This window comes from Schistocerca americana, chromosome 6 (genome assembly GCF_021461395.2).
Source record: "Schistocerca americana isolate TAMUIC-IGC-003095 chromosome 6, iqSchAmer2.1, whole genome shotgun sequence".
Taxonomy (NCBI): domain Eukaryota; kingdom Metazoa; phylum Arthropoda; class Insecta; order Orthoptera; family Acrididae; genus Schistocerca; species Schistocerca americana.
The window spans coordinates 542,231,147-542,244,681 of record NC_060124.1 but is presented as its reverse complement, the minus strand read 5'-3'; positions in this window follow the sequence as shown (position 1 = coordinate 542,244,681).

The following is a 13,535-nucleotide window of genomic DNA, read 5'->3' as shown; positions in this document are numbered from 1 at the left end:
ACTCTAACTCTCTATGATTTGAACCTCTCGTGTGAGTCCAGTTTTAGATGCCGATGCTTCACTTCAGGTTTACTGTATCCCTTGGACCTTCTTATTGACGATGAAACACAGAAATTGCATCCGAATTTAATACAAAAGGCACAACGCCGACTTAAGTACAAGAGGACTGACACTCTACATTTCTACGATTTGAACCTCTCCTGTGAGTCCAGTTGTAGATTGCGATGCTTCACATCAGGCATACCGTATCTCTTGGACCTTCTTATCGATGATGAAACACCGAAATTACATCTGAATTCAATACAAAAAGCATAATACCGACATAAGTACAAGAGGACTGACACTCTAAATTTCGATGATTTGAACCTGTCCTGTGAGTCCAGTTTTAGATTCCGAAGCTTCACTTCAGGTTCACTGTATCCCTTGGACCTTCTTATTGACGATGAAACACAGAAATTGGATCCAACTTTAATATAAAAGGCACAATGCCGACTTATGTACAAGAGGACTGACACTCTAAATTTCTACGATTTGAACCTCTCTTGTAAGTCCAGTTTTAGATTCCGATGCTTCACATCAGGTTTAATGTATCTCTTGGACCTTCTTATCGATGATGAAACACAGAAATTACATCCGAATTCAATACAAAAGGCATAATACCGACATAAGTACAAGAGGACTGACACTCTAACTCTCTATAATTTGAACCTCTCGTGTGAGTCCAGTTTTAGATTCCGATGCTTCACTTCAGTTTTACTGTATCCCTTGGACCTTCTTATTGACGATGAAACACAGAAATTGCATCCGAATTTAATACAAAAGGCACAATGCCGACTTAAGGACAAGAGGACTGACACTCTAACTCTCTATGATTTGATCCTCTCCTTTGAGTCCAGTTTTAGATTCCGATGCTTCTTTTCAGGTTTACTGTATCCCTTGGACCTTCTTATTGACGATGAAACACATAAATTGCATCCGAATTTAATACATAAGGCACAATGCCGACTTAAGTACAAGAGGACTGACACTCTAACTTTCTATGATTTGAACCTCTCGTGTGAGTCCAGTTTCTGACTCCGATGCTTCACTTCAGGTTTACTGTATCCCTTAGACCTTCTTATTGACGATTAAACACAGAAATTGCATCCAAATTTAATACAAAAGGCACAATGCCTACTTAAGTACAAGAGGACTGACACTCTAATTTTCTATGACTTGAACCTCTCCTGTGAGTCCAGTTTTAGATTCAAATGCTTCACTTCAGGTTTGCTGTATCCCTTGGACCTTCTTATTGACGATGAAACATAGAAATTGCATCCGATTTTAATACAAAAGGCACAATGCCGACTTAAGTACAAGAGGACAGACACTCTAACTTTCTACGATTTGAACCACTCCTGTGAGTCCAGTTTAAGATTCCGATACTTCACTTCACGTTTGCTGTATCCCTTGGACCTTCTTATTGACGATGAAACACAGAAATTGCATCCGAATTTAATACAAAAAGCACAATGCCGACTTAAGTACAAGTGGACTGACACTCTAACTCTCTATGATTTGAACGTCTCCTGTGAGTCCAGTTTTACATTCCGATGCTTCACTTCAGGTTTCCTGTATCCCTTGGACCTTCTTATTGACGATGAAACACAGAAATTGCATCCGAATTTTTAATACAAAAGGCACAACGCTGACTTAGGTATAAGAGGACTGTCACTCTTACATTCTATGACTTGGACCACTATTGTGAGTCCAGTTTCAGATTGCGATGCTTCACTTCAGGTTTACTGTATCCCTTGGACTTTCTTATTGAAGATGAAACACAGAAATTGCATCCGAATTTAATACAAAAGGCACAATGCTGACTTAAGTACAAGAGGACTGACACTCTAACTTTCTACGATTTGAACCCCTCCTGTGAGTCCAGTTTTAGATTCCAATGCTTCACTCCAGGTTTCCTGTATCCCTTGGACCTTCTTATTGACGATGAAACACAGAAATTGCATCCGAATTTAATACAAAAGGCGCAACGCTGACTTAGGCATAAGAGGACTGACACTCTTACATTCTATGACTTGGACCTCTATTGTGAGTCCAGTTTCAGATTGCGAAGCTTCACTTCAGGTTTACTGTATCCCTAGGACCTTCTTATTGACGATGAAATACAGAAATTGCATCCAAATTTAATACAAAAGGCACAATGCCGACTTAAGTACAAGAGGACTGACACTGTAACTTTCGATGTTTTGAACCTCTCCTCTGAGTCCAGTTTTAGATTCCGATGCTTCAATTCAGGTTTACTGTATATCTTGGACCTTCTTATTGACGATGAAACACAGAAATTGCAACCGAATTTAATACAAAAGGCACAATGCCAACTTAAGTACAAGAGGACTGACACTCTAACTCTCTATGATTTGATCCTCTCCTGTGAGTCCAGTTTTAGATTCCGATGCTTCTTTTCAGGTTTACTGTATCCCTTGGACCTTCTTATTGACGATGAAACAACGAAATTGCATCCGAATTTAATACAAAAGGCACAATGCCGACTTAAGTACAAGAGGACTAACACTCTAACTCTCTATGATTTGAAAATCTCCTGTGAGTCCAGTTTCTGATTCCGATGCTTCACTTCAGGTTTACTGTATCCCTTAGACCTTTTTATTGACGATGAAACACAGAAATTGCATCCAAATTTAATACAAAAGGCACAATGCCTACTTAAGTACAAGAGGACTGACACTCTAATTTTCTATGACTTGAACCTCTCCTGTGAGTCGTGTTTTAGATTCCGATGCTTCACTTCAGGTTTACTGTATCCCTTGGACCTCCTTATTGACGATGAAACACAGAAATTGCATCCGAATTTAATACAAAAGGCACAATGCAGACTTAAGTACAAGAGGACTGACACTCTAACTTTCTATGATTTGAACCACTTCTGTGAGTCCAGTTTAAGATTCCGATACTTCACTTCAGTTTTACTGTATCCCTTGGACCTCCTTATTGACGATGAAACACAGAAATTGCATCCGATTTTAATACAAAAGGCACAATGCCGACTTAAGTACAAGGGGACTGACACTCTAACTTTCTACGATTTGAACCACTCCTGTGAGTCCAGTTTAAGATTCCGATACTTCACTTCACGTTTGCTGTATCCCTTAGACTTTCTTATTGACGATGAACCACAGAAATTGCATCCGATTTTAATACAAAAGGCACAATGCCGACTTAAGTACAAGAGGACTGACACTCTAACTCTCTATGATTTGAACCTCTCCTGTGAGTCCAGTTTTACATTCCGATGCTTCACTTCAGGTTTCCTGTATCCCTTGCACCTTCTTAGTGACGATGAAACACAGAAATTGCATCCGAATTAAATACAAAATGCACAACGCTGACTTAGGTATAAGAGGACTGACACTCTTACATTCTATGACTTGGACCTCTATTGTGAGTCCAGTTTCAGATTGCGAAGCTTCACTTCAGGTTTACTCTATCCCTAGGACCTTCTTATTGACGATGAAATACAGAAATTGCATCCAAATTTAATACAAAAGGCACAATGCCGACTTAACTACAAGAGGACTGACACCCTAACTTTCGATGATTTGAACCTCTCCTGTGAGTCCAGTTTTAGATTCCGATGCTTCAATTCAGGTTTACTGTATATCTTGGACCTTCTTATTGACGATGAAACACAGAAATTGCAACCGAATTTAATACAAATGGCACAATGCCAACTTAAGTACAAGAGGACTGTCCCTCTAACTCTCTATGATTTGATCCTCTCCTGTGAGTAGAGTTTTAGATTCCGATGCTTCTTTTCAGGTTTACTGTATCCCTTGGACCTTCTTATTGACGATGAAACACCGAAATTGCATCCGAATTTAATACAAAAGGCACAATGCCGACTTAAGTACAAGAGGACTAACACTCTAACTCTCTATGATTTGAACCTCTCCTGTGAGTCCAGTTTCTGATTCCGATGCTTCACTTCAGGTTTACTGTATCCCTTAGACCTTTTTATTGACGATGTAACACAGAAATTGCATCCGAATTTAATACAAAAGGCACAATGCCGACTTAAGTACAAGAGGACTGACACTCTAACTTTCTATGATTTGAACCACTTCTGTGAGTCCAGTGTAAGTTTCCGATACTTCACTTCAGTTTTACTGTATCCCTTGGACCTTCTTATTGACGATGAAACACAGAAATTGCATCCGAATTTAATACAAATGGCACAATGCCGACTTAAGTACAAGAGGACTGACACTCTAACCCTCTATGATTTGAACCTCGCCTGTGAGTCCAGTTTTCGATTCCGATGCTTCACTTCAGGTTTCCTGTATCCCTTGGACCTTCTTATTGACGATGAAACACAGAAATTGCATCCGAATTTAATACAAAAGGCACAATGTTGAGTGAAGTACAATTGGACTGACACTCTAAATTTCTATGACTTGAACCTCTCCTGTGAGTCCAGTTTCAGATTCCGATGCTTCACTTCAGGTTTACTGTATACCTTGGACCTTCTTATTGAAGATGAAACACAGAAATTGCATCCGAATTTAATACAAAAGGCACAATGCTGACTTAAGTACAAGAGGACTCACACTCTAATTTTCAACGACTTGAACCTTTCCTGTGAGTCCAGTTTTAGGTTCCGATGCTTTACATCAGGTTAACTGTAACTCCCGGACCTTCTTATTGATGATGAAACACAGAAATTACATCCGAATACAATACAAAAGGCACACTACCTACTTAAGTACAAGAGGACTGACACTCTAACTCTCTATGATTTGAACCTCTCCTGTGAGTCCAGGTTTAGATTCCGATGCTTCACTTCAGGTTTACAGTATCCCTTGGACCTTCTTATTGACGATGAAACACAGAAATTGCATCCGAATTTAATATAAAAGGCACAATGCCGACTTAAGTACAAAAGGACTGACACTCTAAATTTCTACGATTTGAACCTCTCTTGTGAGTCCAGTTTTAGATTCCGATGCTTCACATCAGGTTTAATGTATCTCTTGGACCTTCTTATCGATGATGAAACACATAAATTACATCCAAATACAATACAAAAGGCACACTACCTACTTAAGTACAAGAGGACTGACACTCTAACTCTCTATGATTTGATCCTCTCCTGTGAGTCCAGTTTTAGATTCCGATGCTTCTTTTCAGGTTTACTGTATCCCTTGGACCTTCTTATTGACGATGAAACACCAAAATTGCATCCGAATTTAATACAAAAGGCACAATGCCGACTGAAGTACAAGAGGACTGACACTCTAACTCTCTATGATTTGAACCTCTCCTGTGAGTCCAGTTTCTGATTCCGATGCTTCACTTCAGGTTCACTCTATACCTTGGACCTTCTTATTGAAGATGAAACACAGATATTGCATACGAATTTAATACAAAAGGCACAATGCTGAATTAAGTACAAGAGGACTGACACTCTAATTTTCTATGACTTGAACCTTTCCTGTGACTCCAGTTTTAGATTCCGATGCGTCACTTCAGGTTTGCTGTATCCCTTGGACCATCTTATTGACGATGAAACACAGAAATTGCATCCGATTTTAATACAAAAGGCACAATGCCGACTTAAGTACAAGAGGACTGACACTCTAACTTTCTATGATTTGAACCACTCCTGTGAGTCCAGTTTAAGATTCCGATACTTCGCTTCAGGTTTGCTGTATCCCTTGGACCTTCTTATTGACGTTGACACACAGGAATTGCATCCAAATTTAATACAAAAGGCACAATGCCGACTTAAGTACTAGAGTACTGACACTCTAACTTTCTATGATTTGAACCTCTCCTGTGAGTCCAGTTTTAGATTCCGATGCATCACTTCAGGTTTACTGTATCCCTTGGACCTTCTTATTGAGGATGAAACACAGAAATTGTATCCGAATTTAATACAAAAGGCACAATGCCGACTTAAGTACAAGAGGACTGACACTCAAACTTTCTATGATTTGAAGCTCTCCTGTGAGTCCAGTTTTAGATTCCGATGCTTCACATCAGGTTAACTGTATCTCTCGGACCTTCTTATTGATGATGAAACACAGAAATTACATCCGAATTCAATGCAAAAGGCACAATACCGACTTAAGTACAAGAGGACTGACACTCTATCTCTCTATGATTTGAACCTCTCCTGTGAGTCCAGTTCTAGATTCCGATGCTTCACTTCAGGTTTACTGTATCCCTTGGACCTTCTTATTGACGATGAAACACAGAAATTGCATCCGAATTTAATACAAAAGGCACAATGCCGACTTAAGTACAAGAGGACTGACACTCTAACCCTCTATGATTTGAGCCTAACCTGTGAGTCCAGTTTTAGATTCCGATGCTTCACTTCAGGTTTCCTGTATACCTTGGACCTTCTTATTGACGATGAAACACAGAAATTGCATCCGAATTTAAAACAAAAGGCACAATGCTGACTGAAGTACAATTTGACTGACACTCTAACTTTCTATGACTTGAACCTCTCCTGTGAGTCCAGTTTCAGATTCCGATGCTTCACTTCAGGTTTACTGTATCCCTTGGACCTTCTTATTGACGATGAAACACAGAAATTGCATCCAAATTTAATACAAAAGGCACAATGCCGACTTAAGTACAAGAGGACTGACACCCTAACTTTCGATGATTTGAACCTCTCCTGTGAGTCCAGTTTTAGATTCCGATGCTTCAATTCAGGTTTACTGTATATCTTGGACCTTCTTATTGACGATGAAACACAGAAATTGCAACCGAATTTAATACAAATGGCACAATGCCAACTTAAGTGCAAGAGGACTGTCCCTCTAACTCTCTATGATTTGATCCTCTCCTGTGAGTAGAGTTTTAGATTCCGATGCTTCTTTTCAGGTTTACTGTATCCCTTGGACCTTCTTATTGACGATGAAACACCGAAATTGCATCCGAATTTAATACAAAAGGCACAATGCCGACTTAAGTACAAGAGGACTAACACTTCAAATCTCTATGATTTGAACCTCTCCTGTGAGTCCAGTTTCTGATTCCGATGCTTCACTTCAGGTTTACTGTATCCCTTAGACCTTTTTATTGACGATGTAACACAGAAATTGCATCCGAATTTAATACAAAAGGCACAATGCCGACTTAAGTACAAGAGGACTGACACTCTAACTTTCTATGATTTGAACCACTTCTGTGAGTCCAGTGTAAGTTTCCGATACTTCACTTCAGTTTTACTGTATCCCTTGGACCTTCTTATTGACGATGAAACACAGAAATTGCATCCGAATTTAATACAAATGGCACAATGCCGACTTAAGTACAAGAGGACTGACACTCTAACCCTCTATGATTTGAACCTCGCCTGTGAGTCCAGTTTTCGATTCCGATGCTTCACTTCAGGTTTCCTGTATCCCTTGGACCTTCTTATTGACGATGAAACACAGAAATTGCATCCGAATTTAATACAAAAGGCACAATGTTGAGTGAAGTACAATTGGACTGACACTCTAAATTTCTATGACTCGAACCTCTCCTGTGAGTCCAGTTTCAGATTCCGATGCTTCACTTCAGGTTTACTGTATACCTTGGACCTTCTTATTGAAGATGAAACACAGAAATTGCATCCGAATTTAATACAAAAGGCACAATGCTGACTTAAGTACAAGAGGACTCACACTCTAATTTTCAAGGACTTGAACCTTTCCTGTGAGTCCAGTTTTAGGTTCCGATGCTTTACATCAGGTTAACTGTAACTCCCGGACCTTCTTATTGATGATGAAACACAGAAATTACATTCGAATACAATACAAAAGGCACACTACCTACTTAAGTACAAGAGGACTGACACTCTAACTCTCTATGATTTGAACCTCTCCTGTGAGTCCAGTTTTAGATTCCGATGCTTCACTTCAGGTTTACTGTATCCCTTGGACCTTCTTATTGACGATGAAACACAGAAATTGCATCCGCATTTAATATAAAAGGCACAATGCCGACTTAAGTACAAAAGGACTGACACTCTAAATTTCTACGATTTGAACCTCTCTTGTGAGTCCAGTTTTAGATTCCGATGCTTCACATCAGGTTTAATGTATCTCTTGGACCTTCTTATCGATGATGAAACACAGAAATTACATCCGAATACAATACAAAAGGCACACTACCTACTTAAGTACAAGAGGACTGACACTCTAACTCTCTATGATTTGATCCTCTCCTGTGAGTCCAGTTTTAGATTCCGATGCTTCTTTTCAGGTTTACTGTATCCCTTGGACCTTCTTATTGACGATGAAACACCAAAATTGCATCCGAATTTAATACAAAAGGCACAATGCCGACTGAAGTACAAGAGGACTGACACTCTAACTCTCTATGATTTGTACCTCTCCTGTGAGTCCAGTTTCTGATTCCGATGCTTCACTTCAGGTTTACTCTATACCTTGGACCTTCTTATTGAAGATGAAACACAGAAATTGCATACGAATTTAATACAAAAGGCACAATGCTGACTTAAGTACAAGAGGACTGACACTCTAATTTTCTATGACTTGAACCTTTCCTGTGAGTCCAGTTTTAGATTCCGATGCGTCACTTCAGGTTTGCTGTATCCCTTGGACCATCTTATTGACGATGAAACACAGAAATTGCATCCGATTTTAATACAAAAGGCACAATGCCGACTTAAGTACAAGAGGACTGACACTCTAACTTTCTATGATTTGAACCACTCCTGTGAGTCCAGTTTAAGATTCCGACACTTCGCTTAAGGTTTGCTGTATCCCTTGGACCTTCTTATTGACGTTGACACACAGGAATTGCATCCAAATTTAATACAAAAGGCACAATGCCGACTTAAGTACTAGAGTACTGACACTCTAACTTTCTATGATTTGAACCTCTCCTGTGAGTCCAGTTTTAGATTCCGATGCATCACTTCAGGTTTACTGTATCCCTTGGACCTTCTTATTGAGGATGAAACACAGAAATTGTATCCGAATTTAATACAAAAGGCACAATGCCGACTTAAGTACAAGAGGACTGACACTCTAACTTTCTATGATTTGAACCTCTCCTGTGAGTCCAGTTTTAGATTCCGATGCTTCACATCAGGTTAACTGTACCTCTCGGACCTTCTTATTGATGATGAAACACAGAAATTACATCCGAATTCAATGCAAAAGGCACAATACCGACTTAAGTACAAGAGGACTGACACTCTCTCTCTCTATGATTTGAACCTCTCCTGTGAGTCCAGTTCTAGATTCCGATGCTTCACTTCAGGTTTACTGTATCCCTTGGACTTTCTTATTGACGATGAAACACAGAAATTGCATCCAAATTTAATACAAAAGGCACAATGCCGACTTAAGTACAAGAGGACTGACACTCTAACCCTCTATGATTTGAGCCTAACCTGTGAGTCCAGTTTTAGATTCCGATGCTTCACTTCAGGTTTCCTGTATACCTTGGACCTTCTTATTGACGATGAAACACAGAAATTGCATCCGAATTTAAAACAAAAGGCACAATGCTGACTGAAGTACAATTTGACTGACACTCTAACTTTCTATGACTTGAACCTCTCCTGTGAGTCCAGTTTCAGATTCCGATGCTTCACTTCAGGTTTACTGTATCCCTTGGACCTTCTTATTGACGATGAAACACAGAAATTGCATCCGAATTTAATACAAAAGGCACAATACCGACTTAAGTACAAGAATACTGACACTCTAACTCTCTATGATTTGAACCTCTCCTGTGAGTCCAGTTCTAGATTCCGATGCTTCACTTCAGGTTTACTGTATCCCTTGGACCTTCTTATTGACGATGAAACACAGAAATTGCATCCGAATTTAATACAAAAGGCACAATGACGACTTAAGTACAAGAGGACTGACACTCTAACTCTCTATGATTTGAACCTCTCCTGTGAGTCCAGTTTTAGATTCCGATGCTACACTTCAGGTTTACTGTATCCCTTGAACCTTCATATTGACGATGAAATTCAGAAATTGCATCCAAATTTAATACAAAAGGCACAATGCCGACTTAAGTACAAGAGGACTGACACTCTAACTTTCGATGATTTGAACCTCTCCTGTGAGTCCAGTTTTAGATTCCGATGCTTCTTTTCAGGTTTACTGTATCCCTTGTACCTTCTTATTGACGATGAAACACAGAAATTGCAACCGAATTTAATACAAAAGGCACAATACCGACTTAAGTACAAGAGGACTGACACTCTAACTCTCTATGATTTGAACCTCTCCTGTGAGCCCAGTTTTAGATTCCGATGCTTCATTTCAGGTTTACTGTATCCCTAAGACCTTCTAATTCACGATGAAACACAGAAATTGCAACCGAATTTAATACAAAAGGCACAATACCGACTTAAGTACAAGAGGACTGACACTCTAACTCTCTATGATTTGAACCTCTCCTGTGAGTCCAGTTTTAGATTCCGATGCTTCATTTCAGGTTTACTGTATCCCTTAGACCTTCTTATTCACGATGAAACACAGATATTGCAACCGAATTTAATACAAAAGGCACAATGCCGACTTAAGTACAAGAGGACTGACACTCTAACTTTCTATGATTTGAACCTCTCCAGTGAGTCCAGTTATAGATTCCGATGCTTCACTTCATGTTTACTGTATCCCTTGGACCTTCTTATTGACGATGAAACACAGAAATTGCATCCGAATTTAATACAAATGGCACAATGCCGACATAAGTACAAGAGGACTGAACCTCTAACTCCCTATGATTCGAACCTCTCCTGTGAGTCCAGTTTTAGATTCCGATGCTACACTTCAGGTTTACTGCATCCCTTGAACCTTCTTATTGACGATGAAATACAGAAATTGCATCCAAATTTAATACAAAAGGCACAATGCCGACTTAAGTACAAGAGGACTGACACTCTAACTGTCGATGATTTGAACCTCTCCTGTGAGTCCAGTTTTAGATTCCAATGCTTCAATTCAGGTTTACTGTATCCCTTGGACCTTCTTATTGAGGATGAAACACAGAAATTGCATCCTAATTTAATACAAAAGGCACAATGCCGACAAAGTACAAGAGGAATGACACTCTAACTTTCGATGATTTGTACCTCTCCTGCGAGTCCAGTTTTAGATTGCGATGCTTCATTTCAGGTTTACTGTATCCCTTGGAACTTCTTAATGACGATGGAACACAGAAATTGCGTCCGAATTTAATACAAAAGGCACAATGCCAACGTAAGTACAAGAGGACTGACACTCTAAATTTCTATGATTTGAACCACTCCTGTGAGTCCAGTTTAAGATTCCGTTGCTTCACCTCAGGTTTACTGTATCCCTTGGACCTTCTTATTGACGATGAAACACAGAAATTGCATCCGAATTTAATACAAAAGGCACAATGCCGACTTAAGTACAAGCGGACTGACACTCTAACTCTCTATGATTTGAAACTCTCCTGGGAGTCCAGTTTTAGATTCCGATGCTTCACTTCAGGTTTACTGTATCCCTTGGACTTTCCTATCGTCGATGAAACACAGAAATTGCATCCGAATTTAATACAAAAGGCACAATACCGACTTAAGTACAAGAGGACTGACACTCTAACTCTCTATGATTTGAACCTCTCCTGTGAGTCCAGTTTTAGATTCCGATGCTTCATTTCAGGTTTACTGTATCCCTTAGACCTTCTTATTCACGATGAAACACAGATATTGCAACCGAATTTAATACAAAAGGCACAATGCCGACTTAAGTACAAGAGGACTGACACTCTAACTTTCTATGATTTGAACCTCTCCAGTGAGTCCAGTTATAGATTCCGATGCTTCACTTCATGTTTACTGTATCCCTTGGACCTTCTTATTGACGATGAAACACAGAAATTGTATCCGAATTTAATACAAATGGCACAATGCCGACTTAAGTATAAGAGGACTGAACCTCTAACTCCCTATGATTCGAACCTCTCCTGTGAGTCCAGTTTTAGATTCCGATGCTACACTTCAGGTTTACTGTATCCCTTGAACCTTCTTATTGACGATGAAATACAGAAATTGCATCCAAATTTAATACAAAAGGCACAATGCCGACTTAAGTACAAGAGGACTGACACTCTAACTGTCGATGATTTGAACCTCTCCTGTGAGTCCAGTTTTAGATTCCAATGCTTCAATTCAGGTTTACTGTATCCCTTGGACCTTCTTATTGAGGATGAAACACAGAAATTGCATCCTAATTTAATACAAAAGGCACAATGCCGACAAAGTACAAGAGGACTGACACTCTAACTTTCGATGATTTGTACCTCTCCTGTGAGTCCAGTTTTAGATTGCGATGCTTCATTTAAGGTTTACTGTATCCCTTGGAACTTCTTAATGACGATGGAACACAGAAATTGCATCCGAATTTAATACAAAAGGCACAATGCCAACGTAGGTACAAGAGGACTGACACTCTAAATTTCTATGATTTGAACCACTCCTGTGAGTCCAGTTTAAGATTCCGTTGCTTCACCTCAGGTTTACTGTATCCCTTGGACCTTCTTATTGACGATGAAACACAGAAATTGCATCCGAATTTAATTCAAAAGGCACAATGCCGACTTAAGTACAAGAGGACTGACACTCTAACTCTCTATGATTTGAACCTCTCCTGTGAGTCCAGTTTTAGATTCCGATGCTACACTTCAAGTTTACTGTATCCCTTGAACCTTCATATTGACGATGAAATACAGAAATTGCATCCAAATTTAATACAAAAGGCACAATGCCGACTTAAGTACAAGAGGACTGACACTCTAACTTTCGATGATTTGAACCTCTCCTGTGAGTCCAGTTTTAGATTCCGATGCTTCAAATCAGGTTTACTGTATCCCTTGGACCTTCTTATTGACGATGAAACACAGAAATTGCAACCGAATTTAATACAAAAGGCACAATACCGACTTAAGTACAAGAGGACTGACACTCTAACTCTCTATGATTTGAACCTCTCCTGTGAGCCCAGTTTTAGATTCCGATGCTTCATTTCAGGTTTACTGTATCCCTTAGACCTTCTAATTCACGATGAAACACAGAAATTGCAACCGAATTTAATACAAAAGGCACAATACCGACTTAAGTACAAGAGGACTGACACTCTAACTCTCTATGATTTGAACCTCTCCTGTGAGACCAGTTTTAGATTCCGATGATTCATTTCAGGTTTACTGTATCCCTTAGACCTTCTTATTCACGATGAAACACAGATATTGCAACCGAATTTAATACAAAAGGCACAATGCCGACTTAAGTACAAAAGGACTGACACTCTAACTTTCTATGATTTGAACCTCTCCAGTGAGTCCAGTTATAGATTCCGATGCTTCACTTCATGTTTGCTGTATCCCTTGGACCTTCTTATTGACGATGAAACACAGAAATTGCATCCGAATTTAACACAAATGGCACAATGCCGACTTAAGTACAAGAGGACTGAACCTCTAACTCCCTATGATTCGAACCT